General features: G+C 35.8%; 1 long non-coding RNA gene across 6 annotated transcripts in view; it reads right to left on the bottom strand.

Moving 5' to 3' along the window:
- The window catches only part of LOC138152581 (uncharacterized), a 397,711-nt gene that overhangs the window by 11,421 nt on the left and 359,146 nt on the right, over positions 1-27,144 (bottom strand). For 3 of the 6 annotated variants that reach the window (XR_011166134.1, XR_011166130.1, XR_011166131.1), the window contains 3 exons: positions 23,642-23,725; positions 21,951-22,158; positions 20,427-21,350 (listed from right to left, as the gene is read on the bottom strand). This is a non-coding gene — a long non-coding RNA (uncharacterized lncRNA). Of the gene's footprint in view, positions 1-20,426; positions 21,351-21,950; positions 22,159-23,641; positions 23,726-27,144 lie in introns of those variants that run through there. The other 3 variants (XR_011166133.1, XR_011166132.1, XR_011166135.1) reach the window with 2 other exon arrangements.

Here is a 27,144-nt window from a genome sequence, read left to right as displayed (position 1 = left end):
CTCTCTCTCTCTCTCTCTCTCTCTCTCTCTCTCTCTCTCTCTCTCACACACACACACACACACACACACACACCCCAGTGCCTTGCCTTGAAAAAAAAATACCATCCTTCATTAAAAGAGAATGAAGGGCCTGATTGAAATCCTAAGAGGCCAAGGCACAAACAGCTCAGCCATGCAATTCTTTCCTTAGCTCATAAATTATATGCTGTTTCATCTGTATAAAAGAGCAAAGAACTGGGAGAGAAATTGCACATAAATGTCTGGATCCTCCTCTTCCTGCCATCATGAACCAACATCAATGTTGGTATTCTTACCACTAATACATATCACATACCTTAACATATTCTCTTTTGAGAATTTCTGTGGCTGAAAAAGGTGTGGAGACTTTCTAAGTTCAGCTGGTTTCATCTTCAGACAACAGAGAGAGTTCATCGTTTGGGCTATTCTTGAAGTTGTTCCAGTTTTATACAACCTGTTAGAGTTTGGACTTCATAGGTGTAGCAAGTACAATCCTTAGGATTCAGCAAGGCTCAGGGGACCCTGCACTGTGGAGAAACTTTTTCACTATAGGCACAAAAATTATTAAGATAAAAAGGAAATAGGAGCTCAACAAGTTCCAGAGAATGCTCAGAACTACAATGGAAATAATATTTTTTGGAGTTGTTAAAGGAATTTCAGATTTGTGTTTCTGCATTTTCCTAGATTAGAGGTGATTTCACATCATGCATTTCTGGCCCCTGATATACTACTATGCCTATACTGTCATTTACATTATTTACTCTGTGATTCCTTGTTCCTTACCATTCTGAATTCCCCTCTGGAGAAATTCCCTGTGTGCAGCCTGACCTTTTCATAAGTAGAAGGAACCCACAAAAGACATTTTCCCTAGGTCTTTCACACCCTAAGTGTGACTTTGGGTATAGCTTTCTGCAATTCAGGGTGACCTCCTATGGCACAAAGAGTTATAAGAACAGGATTTAAGCAATGAACTACACATAACAGTTGAAAAAATTGAGAAAGAAATAGACTTCTCATCTGAGGTTCTTAATAATAGAGATCATTAACATAATTTTGCTAGGTATCACAGTGGATTAGAATGCTGGGCAAGGAGTCAGGAAGACTCGTCATCCTGAATTCAACTCTGACCTCAGACACTTAGTAGCTGTGTGACACTGGGCAAGTCACTCAACCCTGGTTGCCTCAATTTCCTCTTCTGTAAAATAAGCTGGAGAAGGACATGGCAAACCACTATAATATCATTGTTAAGAAAACTCCAAATGAGTTCACAAAGAGTCAGACACAAATGAAAACTATTGAACAACAATGCCGTTTTAATATCAATATTGAATCTATTTTTTTCTTCAGAATAATGATACTTTCTCTAGAATTCAAAGGTATTCAACTTTTAAAATCCAGATATGCCCTTACTAATTTATCCAGATTAAAATAAAAAAGAAAAGGCAAGAAAATGAGGTAACTACATGGCATAATGGATGAACTGATGGATTGGGAGTCTGGACAACCTGAATCTCCGCTCTGCCTCAGACTCTTACCAGCTGTATAAAAAGTCACATCGTACTTGGTCTCAGTTTTCTCATCTGAAAAATTGAGATGAAAATAGAACTTACCTCTCAGAGTGTTGTATAGATAAGATAATAAATATACAAAGTATTTTGTAAACTTTGGATCACTATATAATTATAAACCATTAAAATATTTAGTTGTATCTATTCATATCCCTTCTGAATGATCAGTGTGTGTATGGATCCAGTTAATCAGATAATGTGATGCCAGCAATCATTAATCACATTATTTGCGCTATAGACACCTAGTCTCCGTATTCTTTATACCATTTAGTTATAGGAATTCCATTATTCATTTAACTCTTTTCCCAAATTTAAATACCAATTGGAGATGCCTAATCATTATCATTTGTAAAAGATCATCTTGCCAATGTAATTCTGTTATGTGGTCTGCGCTAATATCAAGGCCTAGATGAGAATTTGGAGAAATCCAAAATGATATTTTATAACACTGTTTAGCATGACTTCATTCAATAACAACAAACCAACAAAAAGCCTACTCATTCTTCACTACCTCTTTCCCCCTCATTTGGGAAACTTAGTTTTTTCTCCTATTTAACTGAGAATTAAATTAAAACCATTACATGATTAACTATTATAAAAAGTCTTTATAGGAAAGGATGCCTAGACTTCTTGTTTGAAATGAGAACTGGAAAAATTAGAAAGTCAATTTTTTTAATTTACTGTTATGTTAGGAAAATAATATATTATTACAATACAAACTTTATATGAAGCAAAAGCACTTAGTAAACCTGTGGCTTTAAATGATGTTACCTTAAATTTAATTCAAGTTGGTTAATAGATACTCAGAGCCAGTAGGGGGAGCACAACACATTCTATTTCATATGAAATATCAAAATTTTGGTATAAACTGTGGCAGAAGCAACTTTACCCTCATTATGATTCAATATTTATTATCTGGTTCATGGCACATGCCTATATATAGAAGGTCTGGATCCAATTATTGGGTTAGCAACACTCTCTGTTCCACTGTTTAAATGTAGATGTAATGATTTTTGTACTAGATATTATTGATTTGGTTATGACAATTGGGGAAATATATCTTGAAAAGACTTGATCCTATATCTTTAAGATAAAAACCTTTTCTTTTGTCTCCCTCTCTTTAATTGGATTTTAAGGTCATTTCCATTATCTCTCACACCAGTTTTTCTTTTCTTTCTAACCACAGAGCTATGGTTTGAAGACCAGAAAGAAATGAACAGCCTCAGAGATGAGGTATTTCCCTCCCTTCTCCAAAGAGAAAAGGAAATGGTATCCAAAAGGAATCAGGGAGTTGACTCAGCATGGGCTCTATAGTAAGAGACAGTGTGACACAATAGAAAAAAATATTGGATTTGAAATCACTCAACCTGAACTTGAATCTTGACATTTTAGCATTGTAGACAACTGCCAAAATGAGATGGTGGGGGTAGGGACAGGGTTTGAATTAGATTACCATTGTGGCCCCTTCCAAGTGTAACTTATGACCCTTTGTCAGAAGTGGTCCTTGAGAACTGTTTATTGTTTGTTCATAGTTAAGCCCTATGACTGAAGGGAAGCTTGTGCCCTGAGAACATGGAGAATGAGAATTAGAAAGCAACTTTGGGAGTGGCAGGGAGGATATTAGCCCGGCACTGTGCTAAGCACTGGGGATACAAAGGCAAAAATCAGTCCATTTTTAGGAGTTCACTGGCACTAGTAAACCGAAACAATCAGGAAATATCTCAAGGTGGCCTGTGAGCTGAGTTTAAAAGGAAACGAGGTTCTAAGTGATGGAGGTTAAGAAATGAGTGCATTTCAAGAAGGGTCATTAGCCTGTACAAAGGCATGGAGACAGGGGATGTAATGCTATGAGTGAGGAACAGTAAGAAGGCCAATTTGGCTAGACTATACAGTATATTAAGGGAAGTAATATATAATAAGACTAGAAAGGTATGTTGGAGCCAGAGTTTTAAATGACAAACGGGAGTTTATAGTTCATTCTAATTGTAAAAAAGGGTCCACTGGAGGTTTTTTGGGAAGGGATATGATATGTGCTTTAGGAATATTATACTTAGTTAACTGAGTAGAGGGAGAAGGCAGGGGGAGAGAATTGAAGCTGAAAGATCAATTAGGAAGCTATGGATTTTAGGGTCACTTTCATTACATGTCAGCCCAGTTGTTATTCTAACCACCAAATTATGATTTGAAAGCCAAAATGAACGAATAGCCTCATGAATGAAATATTCTCTCCTTTCTCAAAAGAGAAAAGGAAATACTCTCCAGAAAGAGTCAGGAAATTCACTCAGCATAGGTTCTGGAGTTGGAGGCAATGTGGTACAATGGATAATCCTTAATAGCCCAGGTGAAAGGAACCTACCTGAGCCTCAGATTCCTTATTTGTGAAATGAAGATAATGTTTCTTGGCCACGTCCATGGGACGTGTTTTGGTAGGATGAAGTGTTATAATATATGAGAAAATGCTTTGTAACAATAAAATATTATACAAATCAGGGATTATTATGGCCAGGGGGTGAAAAACATATCTGGTTTCTTCCTGGACCCCTACTTTATCCATAATATCATATACCTGGACGCTAATGCCTAAGAAAGGGAAAGGAGAGATTCCCTTAAGAATTTTATTTTTCATAGAACCTCTCTGTGGCTTCAACTGGATAAGGGGAGCCAAAAGTCTATTTGTATTTTTTTTTAATTTACTAAGGGGACCAGATCAATTATATCTAGGGACTCTGTAAGAAGTATACTGGACCTGGAATGAGAGGTCCTTGGTTCATATCCCAGCTTCATCACTTAATAACTCTTTAACCATGGTATAAAAGATCTTGTATCTCTCAAATTTTCCTCATCTTTAAAGTGATGGATAATAGACTTTTATGGTCCTTTTAGCTCTCTGTGATACCATAAATAATGCTGTATTTTTAGTTCTATTCTCATGCACCTCTTATTGGTAAATAACTGAGGTCTTTAGAGAAGGGCAGTGCTCTAGAAAAAAAATTATTTGGTAAAATAAATTCTTGCCAAAATTTCCCAGATGTAATGAGATATAGAAAATAATTCTGAGGTGTCAGAATGAATAGGAAAGCCCAAGTAAAGGTCTGAGTCTCATGACTCACATGTCTTCCCTTTTGGACACATAAAATGGCATTTTAGGACTTGAGATACTAGTCTGGCTTTAAGATTCATGTTAAAAATTTGACTTATATTTCTGATTCCTCATTTCATTTTATTCCTCCTCCATGTACTCTTTTCTCCTTCAGTCATTTTCAGTGGAGTCCAGCTCTTTGTGACATTTTCGGGGAGTTCTCTTGGCAAAGATATTTGAGTGGTTTACCGTTTTCTTCTCCAGCTCATTTTACAGATGAGGAAATTGAGGCAAACAGGGTTAAATGGCTTGCCCAGCCAGGGTCACATAGCTATTAAGTATCTGGAGCCTGATTTGAGTCTTATTGACTCCAGGCCTTGCACTCTATTCATTATCTATGGAGTCTGTGTTCAGCCAAATTGAACTATTCTGTTTCCCAAATATCTGCCTGAGGCCACTCTGTCTGGCTTCTGTTGATTGGGTATGATGATTTTGACTAAAGAGCTATCACCTGACCCTTATGGAGAGAAGTTCTAGACCCTAAACCCTACCCTAGAAAAGAGAAAATGAAATGACTAGAGTAGACCAGAATCAGGGATGTACTGGAGCCATCTCTACAGGCCCAGGAGAGGTGATTATATATATATATATATATAATTTTTTTTCCAAAGCAATTGGGGTTAAGTAACTTGCTCAAGGTTATACGACCAGGTGTTTGTGGGTGGGTGCTAAGAGTCTGAGCCCAGGATTCAATCTCCAGGTCATCCTGACACTGGAGCCGGTGCTCTTACTCGCTGTGCTACCTGGCCGCCCCCGGTAATTATATTTTCTGTGCATGCATTTTATACCTCAGAAATCAGCAAACACTAAAAAAAAAAATCAGGGCTTAATTTATCATTTTGTTGATTAACTTGACTAAAGAAAGTGATGAAGAAAGTGTTAATAATACTGATCATCTTAAGAGTGGTAAGCTAGGTGGCTCAGTGACAGAGCATCCAACCTAGAGTCAGGAAGACCTCAGTTCAAATCTAACCTTAGACACTTACTGACTGTGTGACTTTTGTTTACTTTGGTTCCCCCCACCCCATGTAAAAAGGGGATAATAATAGTACCTAATTCCTAAGGTTGTTTTGAGGGTCAAATAAAATATGATATGCTTTGTAAAATCGAATAAAATGTTTTGTAAAGCCCTCAGCACAGTGTCTGGCACATAGTGAGTACTATGAAATGTTGGCTATTATTTTTAAGTATAAAGTGAGAATAATAATAAAACTTATCTTCCAAGTTTTTAAGGAAGTCAATTGAGATAATATTTATAAAGTGCTTAGCATAGTGCCTGATACATAGGAGGCACTTTATAAATATTAGCTATTATTATTTATTAAATGTGTCAGAAGCATATCTCCCTGCCCCCCTTCTCCCCCCCAGGATTAATTTTTAAACATTAACATGTATACCTTTGCCCTGAAGAAATGTGTCCAGAAAATGGTAGCATAGAGTAACTCCCAGTATTCAGTAGCTATAAGAGCACTCACTCAGGTGAGACCATAGGAGCAGTAGTGTGCCTAAGCGGCTATCACCTGACCAGCTGAGCAACTGCCTGGGAAAGACTCATTTCATTTCAGGAAATCAGGAAATCAACAACAAAAAAAACCTCTCGGTTCCCCTTCTCTCATATGTAACTATATCACTATTTATACTCTAGTCACCTTTCCTGACTCCCACTATATTTCATTGAGGAGTCTGTGTCTGAGCTCCACAATCTCTCTCCATTTCTCACTAATTTTACCCACTCTATCTCACTGACCATAGAAGAGGATGATCCCTAGAATCATCTTAAAAACTGATCCCACTAACTAAACCCTAATTCTGCTCACTCACAATTGGGACTTTGGTTTATCAATCGCTGAGTCTCAGATACCATACTTTCAATTTTACCCTCCCTATATGCCTACAAACATCTTCCAGTCTTCCCAGTAACAAACCAAAGACCTTCTCTTGACACCACCCCCCCAGCACAAAAATAATCTAGCTATCACCCTATCTCAGTCTTCCTTTCTTTGACAAACATCTTAAAGAAAAAACAAATGCAACTTTATATCCCTATCACTGACAACATTGCCATTCACTATTCACTTAAATATTACAATTTGCCTTTTAATTACCAAATCCTATTTTTAAGTCTTGTTTCTCTTTTTTTCATTCTCCTCTCTCCCACTTTGAATAAACACCCTCCTGTTCTATTCTCTTGGTTTCAGAGAAACTGCTTCTACTCCTATATTATTTTTAAAATAGATTTTATTGATATATTTCTTTTAAATTTTGTATAGCCTAGGCTTTCATCCCCCTTTATCCTTCCCCTCCTCCTTTCAGAGAAAACAATTCCCTACAAATTTTTTAATAGAAGGAATAAAGGAAAACAAGGAAGAGGAGGGAAACAGGAGAACACAGCTAACATAAAAAATCTAAGATTATATTCAACGTTCCATGTCTATGGATGATGATCTTTGCAAAAGATCAGGGAATGTGTCTTCTTGTATCTCTTCCTTATTACTGAGCTTATTCTTTATACTTTCACAATATTCTCTTTCAATTTTTTTATTGTGGTTGTGGGATTTGAACCCGGGCCCCTGTCTCCAGATTCAATTTTTTTTTCTTCTATGATACCATACCTTCTCTCTTACACCAGTCAGTCTTGCCTCTCCACTATCCCCTGGTTACAGAATGGCCATTCGTATTTCTAGGATGATGCTCATATTATCCACTTCTGTGTTCCTTCCTTCCCCATGAATATCCACTGCTCCCTTTTCTGCCTATCTGATGTCACTTAGACTTTAAAGTCCAAGTAAAATTTCACCTCTCCTATGAAATCTTTCCTAATTGTCTCACTTCACATTGATATCCTTTCAGGGAAACTTATAGTCATAAACTTGCAGTTTAGCACTAAACGTACCAATATGTGGTTTTCTATCTTTCTATTTCATTTCTGCTACTCTTGTCTTTCCATCTGTGGTTCAAGCTCCTTGAGGGAGAGGCTCTAAGTTATGTCCCATTTAGAAGAAACAAGAAAGAATTTCAGAAGGGGATACAGACAAAAAAAAAGGTATTCAGTAATTATAAGAAATACATGATTTCTAACATTTCTAAAGTTCTCTTTAGTTTTTCAGCTTATTTCTTGAACTAGAATATCTTTCCTCTCACCTGATTCCCTTTTGGATTGCTTTATATTAAACTATAATTATATTTGTGCTTTCAATCAGCTTTTCCTGGTTCAGAAAAGAAGCACTCTTCTTATTCAGTCCTGGTCTGGGCGGGGGCTTATTGCTATTTATCCTTTTTTTGCATCATTTTATTTTATTATTTTTATAACATTTATAATGTATGTGTATATAATATTTATTATAAATATATAATATATACTATAAATATATTTGTATTTATTACATTATAATCATTATTATTAATTTTACTTATCATTCTTCTGATGTGTTTTTAGAACTTTGCTAGCATGTTTTGAGAGACATGGTCTCCTTTAAGACTTTGTCAGCTTAAATTTGAAGCCTACCTTTATCTTTCTCTTTTTTGGGGGGGGGAAATAAGGTGTAGTTGGGTAAGGTTCCAAAGGAGATCAATTCCATACTTTGTTATTCATACTGCAACTCTTAGCCTATGATTTCAAAATCATTGGTGTTTTGCATTGATCCAAGGAACCCAAAAGGGAAAAAAAATAATGCTTCTAGTAAGGGATGAGAGGGGTACTAAAGGAAAAATGAGGGGGAACTAGGCAAAAAAGATAAAGGAATGATCTTTGTCCACACTTTATATATTCCTTAACCTGCCTCATCAGCTCTTAATTCTCTAACAGTAGCAATCCTTTCCTGTCTCGCTCCTTTGCCACCCCCTCCACTAGCCCTGTGTGATCTTTATTCCATTTATTAAATGGTCATTGGACTCTGTCAAGATTTGTTGCACTTTTACATGTTTCTGGGAAGGAGGAATGAGGTTGCACACCAAGAGACTTTGGAACTGTGGAAGAGTCCTACCAATAAGCTGATTTTTGCTTTTAACTTTATTTTTTAAATGAAAAAAAAAAGAAAGAAACTTCTCAATTTTGGTCCAGAAGAATTGAGGAGGAGGTGAAGCATGGAGCAGGTTGAGGGACAAAAATGTGACATTTGTTAATAGATTTCTTAATCTGTGCGATGTTTCAGTTTCTAAATTATTAGCATTTTCCATAACACTTGACAATTTTGATAAGTGGGGATTTGAGAAAGGACATCCCATTATGCCTTGCAGACTTTTGTGCATGGATCTTTGGGATGCACGCACACACACACACACACACACACACACACACACATACACTCTGTGTGGCACAGAATTATATGAACTGAAAAGAAGTGCTGAGATTAAGCTTTCCATAATGAAAAGCGGGAATGGTTTTCTTCTCTTCAGTTTTCGAAGAAACTTCTCTGTTAGCTGAACTCAGCAGAGGTGGTCCACCTCAAGTCTACATGCCAGATTTGTCCATTCCCCACTCCACCTCCAGAAGGGCACAATGCCAAATACTCATGTCTCTAGTTTTATTTTCTTCCTAGCATCTACTCCAGCTGATTTTTTGAAGTGTCCTTGGCCTGGCTTTGCTCATTTTTTTCTCACTCCATTCAAGTGCCCTTTGAATTAAATTAAGGTTATGAAAGATTGCTACATTGACAAACCTTGGAACTAAAGTATTTTATCTATGGGCTACAGAGACCCAGAGGGCCAACTTGCACACCAGTGTGCCTCATTTCTCAATATATACAGCGTTATCTTTTCAAAAGACTAAGTCTGTTTTCAAGGAACTCCCTCTTAAGTCTATTACCAATAGATAGCAGAAGACACAATGATGTCAAGGCCACCAAAAGTCACTTTTGCTGGCCTCCTTGAAATTTGTGAATTAGTCATCCTGTTAGTTTAAGGTATTAAAATCCCCTGGTAAAAATTCCAAGAGTCTGTCTTGGGAATTAACCTCTTCCAAAGGTAATTCCAAAAAATCATTAAATCTCAAATAAAACTTCAGCAAACACTTGATAACCTCATGGTCAATTAAGTCATTGTCTTTTATTAATTCAGGGTGTTATTACTATTAAAGGATTGTGAAGATAAATAAGTTTTAGTAAAAAGTAAAATGATCATGAAAGTTTTGAATCATGGAGGACTCACCCCTAAAGAATTCAGGGCCCTGAGTACATATGAGGCAGAATGAAGACCCAGGTCACCTTCATGATATACATTTTAGGATTGGGTAGCACAGGAAGAATAAAAGAAAGGATGAAAGGTTAGCAAAAAATAATGGGAGGGACTATCAAGGACAAAGGGATCAATAACTTTAATTTGGAATCCTATCAGTTTGACTCCTGTGATATTATTTTCCTGTAAATTGCAGAAATGATGTGAGGACTCTAATCCAATACTGCATTTCTTAAGGACTTCCTATGTGCAAGGTACTATACTAATTACTGAGGAAAGGAGTAGTAAAGAGCAAAGGAAAAATGGTCCCTGTCTTCAAATAACTTATATTTTCCAGGGAAATACATCATATAAACTGTTAAGCATAGCAGTCCTCTTTCATTAGTCAGTGCAGTCATTAGCTAGTGAGGGAAATTCCAAGATAACATCAAGTTTTTAATGTATTACTGTATGCCACGTTCAGCAGATTCTATGGAAATTGACACATCAACTTATTTCTTTATTTTAAAATGAGAGTGATAATTTCTTTGGCCTCCTGATACTAGATTTACATGTTACTCAATTATTATTGGTCATATACTTTTCTTTACTGACTGAGTGCATGGAAAAAATAATTAAATTAGATGAAGATAATATTCAACATACTACAAACTTCCCTTATCCCTTGTTTCTCTTCAATTCAATGCAGTAAGGATTTAAGAAGTACTTACTGCAAGGCAATATGCTAAGTTCTGGGGATAACAAGGACAAAAATGAGATATCCTCTATCCTTGATATGCTTGCTATACCAGTTTTTCCCCTTAGGACAGATGTTCACTTATTTGGGATGAGTTGCTTGTAGTCCTGTTTGGATACAGGAGCCTGGACTAGAGAGGTCTTTTTAAGTTGCAAAAGTCTGTGAAACATTATAGCTAATTTCTCAAGGATCACTTCACACAAAAACAAATGTCCTTGCTGGCTAGATTCCCTTATGTCTTCCAATGGTACCCCCAATTTCCCAGTCCCTCAGGTTAAAAACTTTGTAATCATCCTTGAATCCTCCCTGTGCTTTGACCCCACCATCTCAGTCAACTGCCAAATGTTGTCAATTTTTCCTTCACAATTGCACTTGTACCCATCCCTTACTTTTCATTCCCCTGCCACCACTATTGTTCAGGCCCTTGTTACCTCATGCTCTATGTAATAACTTCTTAACTGGCTTCTCTGCCTTCCTTCTCTTACCCATTCCCTTCTTCTGTAACCTACACACCACCACTTGATTAATCTTCCTAGAAAAAAAACACTTTGATCATATCACTCCCTTATTTAAAAGCCTTTATAGGCTTCTATATAACTGATAGAATATAATTAAAACTCTTAAGCCTAATGCTTAAGATTTATTTATCTTTCTCATCTCAATATCTTCACCGTTTTCCATCAGGTATCCTCAAAGACATGCTGTTCACTTTTTATCATGCTATTGTCAATGTGTCACACTTTGACCATTACAGGCTGACCATCCTGTCCTATACCTTCTGCTCTGAGGCTCTGTTTAACTGATAGGCAAAAATTCCCCACATCTAGTTGACCTTAAACCTTAATAGCATGCTGAATGTTAATTATCTTCTTGCCATGTTGCCATGTGGGTTTTTATCCCACTCAATCTCACTCTTCTCCTGTCTTCTGCTTCTTGTTCTGGGAATAGTAATCAAATCAATACTACCATTCCTGGAAAGCATCTATCAGTCAATTCCCTTTGATCATTTATATAATAGCATCTATCAGTCAGACACCCTATGACTCTACTCATCATCCCTGTGATTTCTCACACCAGGACAACCCTACCTGACCGTCATCCTTCTATATGGGTTGTCTTTCCCTATTAAAATGTAAACTCCTTGAGAGTAGACACCATCTTGTTTGTATTCCCAGGAATTAGCATGCTACTTGGTACATGTTGTCATTGTTGTTCAATTGCTACAGTCCTGCCCTGTTCTTCATAACCATATTTGAGTTTGTTTGTTTTTTTTGGCAGAGATACTGGAATAGATTCTCATTTTCTTTTCCAGCTCATCTTAAAGATGAGGAAACTGAGGCAAACATGACTTGTCCAAGGTCATATTGCTAGTAAGTATATGAGGACAAATTTAAATTTAAGTCTTCCTGACAGCAGGTCCAGTATTCTACATACTGCAACAAAACACTACAATGCTTTTTTGTTCATTCATTCATTAATTCATTCATTCATCCATCCATCCATTCTTTTTTCCCAAGTTGGGGGCATTTAGGCAGATACTGTAGTTCACTTGTAGACATGAATAGCTGAGTCTGAATCCTGCCTCACCTAGTCTCTTTCATCCTCAGGTTCCTAATCGTTTTTGTTGTTCAATTTTGTCTGACTCTTTGTGACTCCATTTGGGGTTATCTTGGCAAAGATACCAGAGTGGTTTGCCATTTCCTTCTCCAGCTCATTTTACAAATTAAGAAAATGAGTTGAACAGGGTTAAGTGACTTTGTCCAGGTTAACACAGCTATTAAATGTTTAAGGTCAAATTTGAACTCGGGTCTTCATGATTCTAGATTTGGCAGTCTATTCATTGAGCCACTTAACTGTTCCTCTTCCTCTTTAAAATGGGGATAATAATATTACCTGTGTCATAGTGTTGTTGTAAGTCTTAAATGAATATTTGTTTATATTCATTTATGTGTATTTATATTTTATATACATATATATCCTTGAAAATCTTAAAGTGCTACATACGTGCTAGCTATTATATTTATTACTATTATGGAAATACTAACACCAATAATCCTGCTTCACAGGGTTGTTTTGAAAATAAAATAAAACAAAGCATGTAAAGTACTTTACAAACCTGAAAGTATTACATAAGTGTTAGTTATTCTTTTATTGTGATTAAAACTATACTATTTGCCATTCCCAAAATTTTTTTGTCCATTTTGCTTCCATTTTTTCTTGCTGTTGTTTCATGACATTCCTTCTCTCAGTATTGCTTTACCCTCTGCCTTTCTCCTAACTTTACTAAACTCCTACCTATTTCTTCAAGGCCTAGTTTATATGACAGGTTTTTTTTTTTTAATAATAGCTAATATGACATAGCACTTTATACTTTATATGTAATACCTAATTATGTATAACACTTACCATGTGCCTAGTGCTTTACAATTATTATCTCATCTGATTCTCACAGCAACCCTAAAAAGTGGGTCTGTTATTATTCCCATTTTACAGATGAGAAAACTGAGGCAATTAGGATTTGAGTTGCCAAGGGTTACACAACTAGTGTCTGAAGATAAATTAGAACTCATATCTTTTTGACTCTAAGCCCAGACCTTCATCTCCTGCACTACCTAACAGCTATCTAGTCTTTGTGAAGAACTTTCTAATTTCTTGACTAGACTAGAAATAACCTTTGACTACTCACAACTTTTGGAGCACTTATGGTTTGTAAATCCTATATAAGGCTTAGCACTTAAAGTAACAGTTTTTCAATTCTTTACAAGCATTTCACCTAATTCCAACCAATACAATTTATTAAGCACCTACTATGTTCCAGACACTGTGGTAAGTTCTGGGGATAAATTAATTAATTTTAATAAGCAATTAACAAACAGAAAGAAATTAATAAATTAGATCAATTAATAAATTAATAAAAACAAAATCCTTGCCATGAAGGTGTTTACAATCAAATGGGGATACATAGGAAGCAAAAGGAAATAGGAAAGTGGGGAGGAGGAAGGGAGCAGACATCATGAGATATCTTGTTCCATGGATTTGAAAAAAAAAACAGACAAAGCAGTAAATGCAGTGTGGAGTGAGTCCTAACATCCAGTTTCTGCTATATATAAAGTAAGGCATCTGGAGGATTTTGGTAATGTACCCTTCAGCCCTTCAGTCAGAATGGAAAAGAGACTGAGGTAGGTGTTGTTTCTCAAGCTTGGAATTAGCATAGTGATGGGATGAGAAGTGATGAGCTTAACCCACAAGGAGAATCTTAAAAACCAAACAGAGCAGCAGATGCAGAGTGGAGTGACCTAAATGTCTACTAGATAAAAACTCTTGGATGGCAGGCAAATGTATTTATATCCTCCGAGTTAGCAGAGTGTCTGGTACCTATTAGATAAACAATATGCTTTGGTTGGTTGAATTGGTAAAGAAAAATAAAATATTAGAGATAGAGAGTAGATAGAGAAATAAATAGATAGATATTCTGTTAGTCTTTGAATCATCAATCATTAAGCATTTTTAAGGGTCTGCTCTGTGTTGACCACTTTCCCAGGTCTTGGAGATACCTATATGCAGAGAGAGCATACATGCCCAGAAAGAGCAGTGCCTAACCTAATCCATCAAGAATAAAATGTATTCCAACTTGTAAAAACCTATGAAAATTATCTTTGTAACATAATCAAATGTTGAATACTCTTAACGGTCAGTAAATTCATTATGTCTAATTTAAATCTCCATTGTCTGATTGAAATATATTTCTTGCCTCTTCTCTGTTCCAGAACATCAGAGTTATCATAACTTTATGATTCCTGTGTTATTAGTCCTTTTCTGTACTATGGTCTGCTATGAGCCCTTGTTAATCCCCTTAACATTTTTTTTAATTTTGGAGGGATGAATAACCCTTTTATCTTTCCTTGTCATTCTACTTTTCTAACCATTTAATCATCCATTCATCTTTCTAAACTGGAAGTGGTCAAAACTTTTGGTCTCAAGACTCTATACACTTAAAAACTATTGAGGATTCCAAAAAGCTTCTGTTTGTATTGATTGATAGTTACTGTGTTAGAAATGAAAACTGATGAATTTTAAATATTTACTTATCCATTAAAAGCAATAATAATAACAATTTTATTATATGTTGATATAGATGCATTTTTTATTTAAAAAAAACTATTTTGACCCAAAATAGTGAAAAGATTTGTTCCTTTATATACTTTTGCAGAAAAAAATATCTGGCTAAATAGAAGACTGGATTCTAATATCTGCTTTTGCATTTGAATCTTTTTGAAGTATCTGAAGAAAGTGTGGGCTCATAGGTATATGTAATAGAAAAAGAGAGAAGTAATAAGCACATAACATCTTAATATTTTTGTGAAAATAGTTTTTACCTCACAAATGCCTTAAAAAGGTTTTGGGTGCCTCTAGGGTTCCACAGACCACACTTTGAGAACCCCCATTCTAAATAACACTGCCCCTCCTAAAATTCTCCAGGTCCCACTTTACACATCAGTCTAAGAACTGAAAATAATGTTGAATAAATAACTGAATGCTCTCATGGGCAAAATTATAAAGTAGGAGGTTTGGTTTGCTTAAGCACCCAATTTAAAACTGCCTCTTTAAAATATTCTTACCCTTAGTGCAAAATGTGACTGTGGATAAAAAACACTTTTAATGACCTTTTCTTACAGCATTACATGAAGGTGATCATGAAAAACATCCTTCTGGCCATAATAGTAAAATAGTTACTTCAAATAAACACATTAATACAGACAATAGAGCTTTGACAGCAATGTCTGTCTTTGCTTTTTCTTTATTTTCTCCATTTTAAAATTTACTCTGATGGAAAAATAAATTATAATGTAACTTTACTCACCTGAAGTGTGAAAGTTCTTCATGTGAAATCTATTTGTTTTGTTTATTTTTATTAAGCATAATATATTCTATTTTTTCATATTCAGCATATCTCAACAGAAAAATGCTGCTGATTCAAAATAGGTGACACTGGTTAGGTTATGAACTTTTGATGAGACCAAATGGAACTGAGACATGACCAGAAGGGTGAAAATATGGCCACTGCCAGTTAAATAGAGGGAAGTTAGGAAATATTTGATGGAACTTCAAAGAATTCATGAGGAAGCATACTATCCATCTCCAAATAGAGAACTGATGCATTCAGAATACAAATTGAAGCATATTATAGTCTTCCTTCCTTCCTTCCTTCCTTCCTTCCTTCCTTCCTTCCTTCCTTCCTTCCTTCCTTCCTTCCTTCCTTCCTTCCTTTCTTCCTTCCTTTCTACCATTAGAAATTCAACAAAACAATAAATCAAATCCTGATTTATAGCCTTTGCTGATTTCCAAGGCATAAAATTCATATTGTGTAACAGCAAGCACCCTAGCATACCCAGGATAGCTGCTAGCGCGGGTTCCTAAATCTTCTTTTCAAAAGAAAAGCAACTCAAAATGGATTAAAAATCTTGCTTTAATCAAACATGTCATTTACCTAGTTCAGGGGAAAAAGGTCAGCACCCCAAACTTCAGAGAATACAGAGGTTACAAGCAGACAAAAAACACAGAGAAACAGAGCAGCAGACAAGCTTCCAGCTGTCTGACCATTATATCCATACCTAGTCAGTTACCAGAGAGGGAAGCACCAACATCTGGGTTTTCAAAGCCAGGGGAGCAAACATTTGCCCAGAGTATCATCTGGTCAAATCATACAACTCTTCTCAAAGTGAGCCCCAAAGCAAAACCTCACATAAGGGTATATATAGCCTTCTCCTGGATCAGAGAATGTCACAACCCTCTTGACCCACTGCCCAATCACAAAGTAACAAAGTGTGGGCATTCCTGAAAAACAAGCCTCCTGCCACAGGCTCCATGTGACCACATTCAGCCTATTAGGGGGCAAAGTATATTTTCATATCGGGGAAGTTTTTCAGTCACTTAAGCCTATCAAAAGGCCAAGAGGCAGGGAAGATCTTCAGATTCCCATTCCCATAACATATTATGAATTAACTATGGAGTTGGAACTGGCTCATTGACCTTTCTCTTAGAAGTACATTTACAGATTAGATATTATTGCCTAAGCCGAATTCTGATAATCATGTGCTATAGCTACTCTAGTCTCATATCTTTTATTGTGCTAGAAAATGGTGCTATAATTATACTTAACACTATTTAATTACCAAACTGATGGATACTGTCTTTTCAAAAAAATTATCTTCTATGGATCTGAGATGCAGGAATATGGACAAGAAAAATTATTCTGACCATAACTATTGTGTGGGGTATGGGAACCCCAAAAATCCCCTACCCAGAAAAATGAAAAGTCAGAGGTATCTTGAAGAAAAAACAGGAAATTTATTCAGTTCTCAGGAGAAGAGGGTTTCCCTCCTTCCAGTATGAACTAGCAGAATATTACAAAAAGCAGAATAATAATTTATAACCCTAATGCAGTTTCCCTCTCCCCCCCTTCCCTTCTCCCATTGGCTGGGAGGCAGACTCTCAGTCTTGCCACAAAATCTAACCCAATGGTGGATAGCAAAGAAGCCCTCCACTATCTCCTATTGGCTGGGATGCAGGACAGAGAGCCAAGGTATTGTTCATGTCCTTATTTGGTAGACACTAAGGCAAGAGAGGGAAAAAAGGTCACAAGCAAGGGTGGAGGGGGAAAACCTCTGAAGGGTGCCTAATGCTGATGTGGCAGAAGGAAAGATGGGGGGAAGGGTGAAACAGAAATTCTGGCTTGCCCCCAGAAAACTAATGGGCTGAGAAGTTTCCATCTTTCTCATTCACTACTGTAAAGAAGAGGAGGCAAGAAGGTGGTTGTAAATAGGAAAAGGAGAGATGATTGTAAGAGATGGTTGTTGCTGTAGGTATAGAATATTGTACCTTGAGCTGGGAAGACCTGAGCTTGAATATTGTCTTAGATATTTACTAATTGTATGAATGACAATGGGGCAATTTACTTAACCTTTCAGTCTCGATTTCCATATCTTTAAAATAGCATCTACCTCACTGGGTTGTTATGGGGATGAAATGAGTACATGTACAAAGCATGTACAGTGCTTTGTAAACTATAAAGCACTATGTAAATGATAGTAATTCAAATTCAATTCAATAAATATTTATTAGTTTTCTGCTATGTGTCAGGCACTATGCTAAGTACTAGGGATGCAAAAAAGAGGCAAAAGTCAGTCCTACCCTCAAGGAATATACAATCTAATAGGGGAGAAAACAAGCAAGCAATTATATATGAGAGAAATTGCACACAGGAAAAATAGAAAATAATTGAAAGAAGGAAAGTGTTGGGATTAAGAAGGGTTCTAGAAGGTAGGATTTTAGTTGGGACTTAAAGGAAGCTAGGAATTAGTTGAAACAGAGGAGGGATTTCAGAAATGAGAAGAGCCAGAGCAAATATCCAGAGAGGTGATAAGGAGCAGTCCTAGGTATTTCCTTTGTCCCTGTTAGACACCTTGGGATATCAGGTGATGAGTTGGAGGGAAGTCCCTCCTTCAGAATACCAAAAATATGTTAGGAGAGAGCCAGATACCTTAGTAGCTTAAACATAAACTACACTATCATGGCAGAGTGCAAAGACCTTTGGATTTAGCTTCACAGAACCTTGCTTCAGATTCAGTCTCTGCTCCTTACTATGTATATAACTATGAGCAAGTAACTTAAAACCTCTGAAGCCTCACTTTCTTCATCTATGAAATGAAAAAACTGAATTAGGTGACATCTAAGGGCCATTTCACTTTTAAATTTATTATTCTATATCCCAACTAAAACAATTTGCTAAAAGTGGGGTCTCAGCAATAACTTTTTAAAATAGTATAACATTAATAAGTGAACTTTAGCATATCATTAAAAAGATAATTAGTAAAATTTAAGTGTTAGTTGAGGCCTCTGATCCATCTTTCTAAGTTCTTCTGCAAAATTATAGAATGAGCCCTTTAACATGTTGGAAAGGTTTTTGTGTCCTAGACAATTGTATGGTTGTATATGTGTGTGTTTATGCACATTTTCTTTGTATTACATCACACAGTTCTGGCACTTAGCTTAAAGGCTAGTGAGGAAAATAGGCCTGTTTCTTGATGGTGTGATAAAGCAAGACAAAATTAATTATTATCTGAGATCTTGTAGATTTCTGCAGGTTAATTATTCCAATTAGCCTGAACCAGGGAGCAAATTAGAGGGCAATTAAAAGGAGCAGCCCTGATTCCATTGAGAGTCGAATCATACCACTATTAATATTAACAGTAAGAAACAACTGTTGAACTCAAGAGTCTGGCACACTGTACCTGATCCCTCTCCCTAAAGGGCTCCCTTGCTCTGGAAAATGCAAATATGGTAGGTGATGGGCTCAATTCTGGGGGAATCTGGTCTCTCATGAGAGCAGTTAAGATCACTTTTGTCACACTCCTCATTTCATAAAAGCCTTACTCTGGCACACCAGGGACAAATTATTTCAAGCTTAGGTGGTTGGTTTATATCTAGGTCTCCCCAAATCAGAGGAAGAAAAGGTATTGAGTGGTCAATGTCAATTATGTATGACACAGGTTTTTCTTTTGCAGATGCAAAAGAAAGGCTAATGGACACAATATACCCCAAGCATGCACTAAAAGAATATAACAAGATTCAATAACCTAATCTAATCCATTAAACTCTATTAGGAATTTGATCCTCAGAAGAATATAAAATAGTTTGCTAGATTGCTGATTAGGCATTTTACATTTTACTCCTCATTTGTATTTCCCTAACAGCTCTCTATTTATGTGTCCTATTACCATGAACCCAGTCTTTTGGTGGTTATCTTCTCCAAAAACACTAAAAATGGCCTTGGACTACTAGTCAGCACAAACGCAAAAGACCTAGAACTTCCAACCATATTGAGCTAGCATCATTGCCTCCAAACTTACAGGCTATCACATAAACTTGAAATGTTTGGAAATACCAGATCCTTTTAATCAGAGCCGATGTATACCTTAGATTTAAAGCCATTCAATGAGAAAGAAAAGAAGATATTGTGCAAAGGTTGAGAAAGAAATCATGGGCCAGTTTAGGAAGCAAAGGCATGGAGGTGAGGATGAGTAAAAAAAACAATGTCAAGAATACAACAGCTCAAATTATACCATGCAGAAATTGAGGTTGCTCAAGAAAAAAAGGTAAGACCAATTCTGTGTATGTATTGGACAATTTTAACAGGTGACATTGAAAAGGCTGAAGTTGTTTCTCTTTTCCCTTTCAACGAATATAATCTGTTATCTAGAAAGAAATATGAAGGGTTAAAAAGAAGACAAAACAAAACAAACATACAACGATTAAAAAAAGATGAGGAAATTAACAAGATATCTTCATCACTTCCTAGTCACCAGTCTAAGAATACTATAGGACTTTGAAGATGGAATTGCTAAATTGTTCTTTTAAGTGATCTCTTTTAAATTGTAATGAGTAAGAGAGACACCTTCAATGAAGACAATCATCCTGTATTTTCCAAAAAGGGGAAAAGGGAGACTGAATGTTTGACTTTTATTTCTAGCAAAATTAAAGGAAATAATCTTAAAATAGTGGGAGTTGAACATTTAGATAGGGAAGCTAAGATCAGTAATAACTAGACCAATAAGGCAAAAAAACTTCCATAGATATATTATGCTTGGATTTTAGCTAAGCATTTCCCAAAGTCTCTTATGCTATGATTGTGGACAGGATGGAGAGATATGGTCCAGATGTTATAACAGTTCAGTGGTTTTAGGCCTGTTTGAATGATCAAATCCAAAAAGGAGTGATTAACGATTCTATGTCAGGGTGGGAGGAGTGCTTTATTGGAAAGGCCTAGAGATTTATTTTCGGCTCTGTGCTGTTCAACATCCTTTACTAATGTCTCAGATTAAGCCATAAGTAGATGTACTTATCACATATACAGATATCAGGAAGTTGGGGAACAACTAACATACTGAATGATAAGAGTTTATATTGAAAAGAGATTGGCTATTTAGAATCATAGTCCAAATCTAATAAAATGAAATCAATTAGGGATATAAAGTCTAAACTTATATTTTAAAAAAGTCAACTTGACAAAAGAATAGAGGAGGTATGCTTAGAAAACAATTCACAGGGGGAAAAAAAAGATCCAGGGTCTTGGTCGACCACAAGCTCAACAAGTCAACAATATTATATGACAATCAATAAAGCTCTGACAGTCTTAGACCACATTGAGATAGTGTTAAAAAAAATTATGTGATAGTCTACAATTGTCAAGCCATATTTGGAAGACTGTGTATAGTTCTTTATACCACATATTGGGATAGAGAGTGATGAGTGGGAGCATGTGCAGAGGACAATTAGAATAATGAAGGTAATAGAGACCATGCCATATGAATATGAATTAAAGGAGCAGGACATATTTAGCTCAATGCATCATATACATAGAATAGTATATGATAGTTATCTTTAAAGATGTAATGGGATACTTAAAAGGGATATTATCTTTGATCTATTATTATTATCTTTGTTCTAGCTTTTTGCACATAAGGAACTCCTCTAATCTCACTTCACTGACTGGGAGGAGTTCTAGACGATTGGACATGAAAAATAATAAAGGATAGACTCTTGTTAGATAGACAGTGCTCTTCTTCAGGGTGTATTACCATAGGCTATGAAATGACTTGATTCTTTTTCTTCTCCTGAAGCTTCTCTTCCTTGGACTTACAGACCATGGCACAGCAAGCTGGGGGTAGAATTAGGGAATTTTCTTGATAAGAAAACATGAAATTCATTTTGTGGTTGCATCTTTCCAAAATGTTTCTATTCCATAAAATGAGGAGAATTACTATAAATTAGACTGAAAAAAGTTTCTTTAGAAAGCTTCATGCATAATGCTGCACAATTATGTAATGCTACTATTTACATAGGCATTGGGGATGAGAACATAGACATAAAACTCTGTAGCTATTTTCTCAATTCCTCATCCAATTGGCAATCACACATCCAATTGAATAATTCAATTATTCTTATGTCTTTACTTTTTTTTAACCAGACCTGTGATTTTATTAATTACTATAGGAAGGAAGGAAACAAGTATTTATGGAGCACCTACTTTGTGCCAGAAACAATGCTAAATGTCTTTACAAATATCCCATTTCACCCTCAAAACAACTTTGAGAGGTTGAACTATTCTATTATTCAAAATAGAAACATAGGAAACAGAAAAAAAATAGTCTAAAGAAGATAATTAAATCAGGTTTTCAGTAAATGACAAAAAAAGGAACAGTGAGTTAAAAGCATGGCAATGGTACTCATAGGATCTGGAGATAGATCTTGGTTTTACCATAAAGTAGATGTGTGGTATCAGGCAGCTAGGTGGTACAGTGGATAGAGTATTGAGCTTGTAATCAAGAGGACTCTTCTTCATGAGTGTAAATCTGGCCTCAGACACTTATTAGCTGTGTGACCCTGGGCAAGTCACTTAATCCAAATTGCCTCAGTTTCTCATCTGTAAAAGAGCTGGAGAAGGAATTGGCAAATCACTCCAATATCTGCCAAAACAAACAAACAAACAAACCAATCCAAAAGGGGTCACAGAGTCAAACATGAATGAAATGACTCAATAATAACAACAAAAGATGTTTCCCAAAGTACTTTAACATATTTAACTTCAGTTTTGTAAATTATAAAATTACAACTAGCATTTATATAGTCCTTACTTTGTACCAGACATTGTGCTAAGCACTTGACAATTAACATCTCATTTGCTCTTAACTCTGTTACCTTACCCATATGATAACTTAACTCACAGGGCTGTTGTGAAGATCAAATTACATAATGAATCTAAGAGCTCTTTGTAACCATAAATATAATTTTTTCCCACTAACATTGTACTACTTGGATGATCATGACGAAGTTGTTTAATATCTTTCAGTTACAGTGTTCTCATCTGTAAAAAGGAACAATAATTTTATTTAACTCTTAGGTTGAGGAGGATCAAGTGAGATAGCATATGTAAGTTGTTTTTCAAACTTTAAAGCATTATATAAACTCAAAGGGATATTTTTAATACTCTTTTTTTTTTAAATGACTTGTCCAACATTATAGAGCCAAGTAAAAGTCTGAACTAGGACTTGAAACAAAGACAAAAAAGCAATTAAATCCAAATCAACAAATAATTATTATGAAACTTCAAAATTCAAAAGGATATTATTATTACTCTTTTAAAAATTATTTTTGATGGGTGGCTAGGTGGCAATCAAAAAATCCCAAATCATTTTTAGTATTGTGTATATATAATATAGCAAACTGGGTAGTTTTTTTTTAATTTTTTTTTACTTTTCTATTAGTCTAATAACTTGTCAACAAGGTAACCACATTTAAAATGACTTCTATTAGTCCACATTCATAAAGTGCTTTCAACTTTACAAAATTCTTTCTGTACAATGACCCCAAGAGGTTGATAGTTCAAGTATGATTACTTTCATTTATAGATGATGAAATTATGTCTCAGAGAAGTTAGGGGGTGTAATGCATAGAGTGTTGGACACTGGAATGGGTCAGAAAGCACTGAGCACAAATTTTCCCACTGACATATACTAGCTGGGTGATTCTGAGGAAGTTGATCAATATCTCTCATTCTCAGTTACCTCATCTGTAAAATGGGATAATAATTTTACCTAACCCCCAGCATTGGGAGGATTAAGTGAGATAGCATATATAAATTGTTTTGCAAAATTTTAAATATTTTACAAATTCAAAGGGATATTTTCATTACTCTTTAAGTAAAAGTCTGAGCCAGGATTTGAAAAAAAGAAGAAATAACAATCCAATCCAAATCAACAAATAATTATTATGAAACTTTTATACATAAGGCACTGTTCTAAGAAGTAGGAGAATACAAAAAGAAAATAGAAAAAAAATAGTACTTATCCTTGAATAGCCTGCATTCTTTTTCTGAAAGAGTTCCCTAACCATTGCACACACTGCCTCTCTTATTGCTTTAATAAATTTCATTAGTATCTCCATGTATACCTTAATATGGAGTCCTTGTGCTTGTAATTCATTATAATTTTCAGCTAGATGTGATGAAGAAGATTCTAATTATTCCGAAAAATCCTATATAAAAAGAAAATGAATTAATTCACATTAATTACAACATTGTAAGTATTATTAGAAGATAATTTGGCAAGTTGTAGAATCAAACAACTGTTGACAGGATGTTACAATAACCAAAGATCTTTAGATATAGTCTAGAATAGGTACTTGTCAGTCTCAAATGTTTTAGTTGAATCCTACATAGTGATAAGAGTATGAACTAGATAACTTTTGCAGATCTGGATGAGCCAGGAGATCTCAGGATTCAATAACTTGCTCAGGCATTTTTTCATGCAAACAGATGAACAAAAGTTCACCCTATGTCCTGGCCAAACCTCCTTTCCTGAGAGATATTGGATGAATAGGAGACTTATTCAACATGTACTTGACCATTCACAAAAAAGCAAAAATACCCGTCTGTGATTTTCATTACCACTCTGCAGAGTCTGCCGCCATTGGCTTTGGCTGAAGGATCATGTTTCCCTTTAATATTTCCAAACTACTTTTACTTTCTCAATCTGTTTCACCTTAGTGCTCCCACTAGCTAAATAGTATATGTCAGTTTGGTTGGGTCTATCCAAAAAAATAGCCTCTCTGGGATCACAACCCTTGGGCCTCCATCAAGTCTGCCTTGTCATGGTGTAGACATATGAAAGAAAAAAAAGCATGTTAGTAAGAAGGAAAGAAATCAGTCCAAGCTCTAATAGGTCTTATGATTCATCCTTTGATGACTTGGTGGAGGCCTTTCTGGACAGAGGTAATTGGGTCATCTGGCTTCTTTGGGGGATGATAAACACACCAATAAACATGCCTCCTGGCCCTCTGTCCCTCCAAACCAAAGTTACAAATAATGTGAGTCAGAACTTCCCACCCAACACCACTATGGCAGAAGCTTCCTAGCTCAAATGTTTCTTTGACATTAACTTGTGCCACCCAACTTCAATTCTGCTCCAGCTACTTTTCTTTTGGAAACTTTGCGGTGTGTTTTTTTAACTTTTACATACATATATGTGCATACACACATGCACAAAATCACACATATATATGAGATTTGTTTTTTAAAGGAGGGAAAGGCACACAGCCAAATAAACTACATTAAGCATTGCATTCCATTTTAGGTGTTGACAGTATATAATAAATCCAGGCCCTACCTAACATTTATAGGAATGTTATAAAATGAGTGAAATGGCATGAGCTGGTTGCCAGGCCAACCAGACAAACACAATAAACAGGCAGCAGTGACAGGAGTAAATTACACCATATTCTCCAGTCTGAAATATATCACTTTACATTAGCCTTTGACTACTTTGAAAGCCCTTTGTTTCATACTTTTAAAAAATGTTCTTTTACAACAATGATTACTATTAAAACTTTTCAGAGGAGGAAATCTCTTTTATTTTGGTTTTCCTTCCCAATTTTCTATACCACAAGAGAGGAATCAGTCTTCTTTTTTTTTTTTTAACCTGACTTGAAGGTAGATGAAAAAAAAATGAACCTTGGAGTAAGATTAAAAAGGAGAAGGAAAATAAAGACAAAACTTGCCATAGGGTAACATATTTGGTGTTCCTTGTGCACACCACACTATCTCCTACCTACAGGCCTTTATGCAAATTGTCCCTCATGTTTAGAATGCCCTTCCTCAACTCTGCTTCTACCTCTGGGAATGCTGAGCTCCCTTCAAGATTCAGAGCAAGTATCACAACCTCTACCAGTCTTTTTCTGACTTCCCAAGTGGTTAGTTTGCCACTCCTATATCCTTTCAGAATGACTACAATTCTATGCACTTTGCATTTTCTTATTTGTTTATACAATGTGTCCCCATTTTCCTTCCCTGAAAGGTAATCTACTTCAGGAAAGGAATACTTTTCTGTTTCCTTTCCTTTCCTTTTCCCTTTCTCTTCCTTTCCTTTCCTTTTCCCCTCCCCTCCCCTCTTCTCCTCTCCTCTCCTCTCCTCTCCTCTTCTTTTCTTTTCTTTTCTTTTCTTTTCTTTTCTTTTCTTTTCTTTTCTTTCCTTTCCTTTCCTTTCCTTTTTATTTTTGTATTAGAAGATCTAGAACTTAGCTCAGCACCTTGTATGTAGTAGGACTTTAATATATGTTTCTCAGATGAATGAATGCATCACAAAGATTATAAATAGTAACACCAGCCAGTTAGTCAGTATACAGTGTTACTGTGATAACTTGAAATACCCCAATCTGTTATTGTAGGGTCTTTTTATTTTTTAACAGTCTGCTTTTTGGAATATCCTCTATATTCATATTCAAGGTGCTCCAAAATCTTTAATGAAATGAGATAAGCTGGGGAGGCCAGGTAGCACAGTGAGTAAGAGCACCAGCTCCAGAGTCAGGATGACCTGGGATTGAATCCAGGCTCATACACTTAGCACCCACCCAGAAACACCTGGCCGTGTAATCTTGAGCAAGTTACTTAACCCCAATTGCTTAAAAAAAGGATTAAAAAAAGAAATGAAATAAGCTTTGGGAATCATTATTTGAGGACTATATTTTATATTTCAAAAGATGGGCAATTTAATCAGTGTTGATACTCATTTCACCAAGGCAGCTTCCAACTTTTCCATATCTTCATGGAAATAGTCTTCATAAGATGTAATGGTTAAAAAAAAATCCTCCTTCTTCTGAAAATCTTCAAAGGCTGGTCTGAAAAATTTGGGACTTTACTGTTCTGGTCTTCCAATAGGTAGACCTTCCAGTCCCATAATGGATTTTTTTTTTTAATTGGAGGGATCTGCAAGAATTTGTGTTCTTCATTCTGGTTTAGCTTTTAGAAACAAAGGATCACCTCTTCATGTCTCATGGAGAGCTTCAGAAGAGATTCAGTAAGATAGTCCTAACAACATTAAATGTTAGAGCTCAAAAAAGATGTTTTTTTTAGTTCAATCTCATTTAACAGATGGGAAAAAATGAGACCAAAAGAGAAGTGATTGCTAAATAATTAACCATAATGAAGTTTTCCTCACAGCTATTTCTAATACATAGAAACTTTTACCCTTGCCCTCATAATGTGCTAATAATGAACTATTAACAATTGGTTTCTACCCACATTAGTCCCAGATATAACTTTGACCAGAATATGAACTTCCTATGAAACCTCGAAACTAGTGACTAAACTTACTCTGCTTGTCCCCAGAAGGCAGAATTTGGGCAATGGGGAAAAGTTAGTGAGGTAGATTTAGGTTTGAAGTAAGGGAAAACTTCCTAGTAATTATTTGGAAGTATCTATCTCAGGCTGTCTCAGGACATTATTTTCCATATTCTGCAATGAGGTCTTCCTCAACCAAAGACCACTTTTTGGCTATTTTTAAAAGGAGACTTTTATTCAGTTACAGGTTGTCCTAGATGGCCTTTGATGTTCCTCCCAACTCTGGGATTTTGTGATTTTTATGTCTAACTCCCAGAGGCATAACTAGGGTGGGGCAAAA

The sequence above is a fragment of the Petaurus breviceps genome, unplaced genomic scaffold (assembly GCF_028583685.1).
Source record: "Petaurus breviceps papuanus isolate PSGF00001 unplaced genomic scaffold, PetGlider_PUasm1.0 90925, whole genome shotgun sequence".
NCBI classification, from domain to species: Eukaryota; Metazoa; Chordata; class Mammalia; order Diprotodontia; family Petauridae; genus Petaurus; species Petaurus breviceps.
This window is presented reverse-complemented; position numbering and strand designations above follow the sequence as displayed.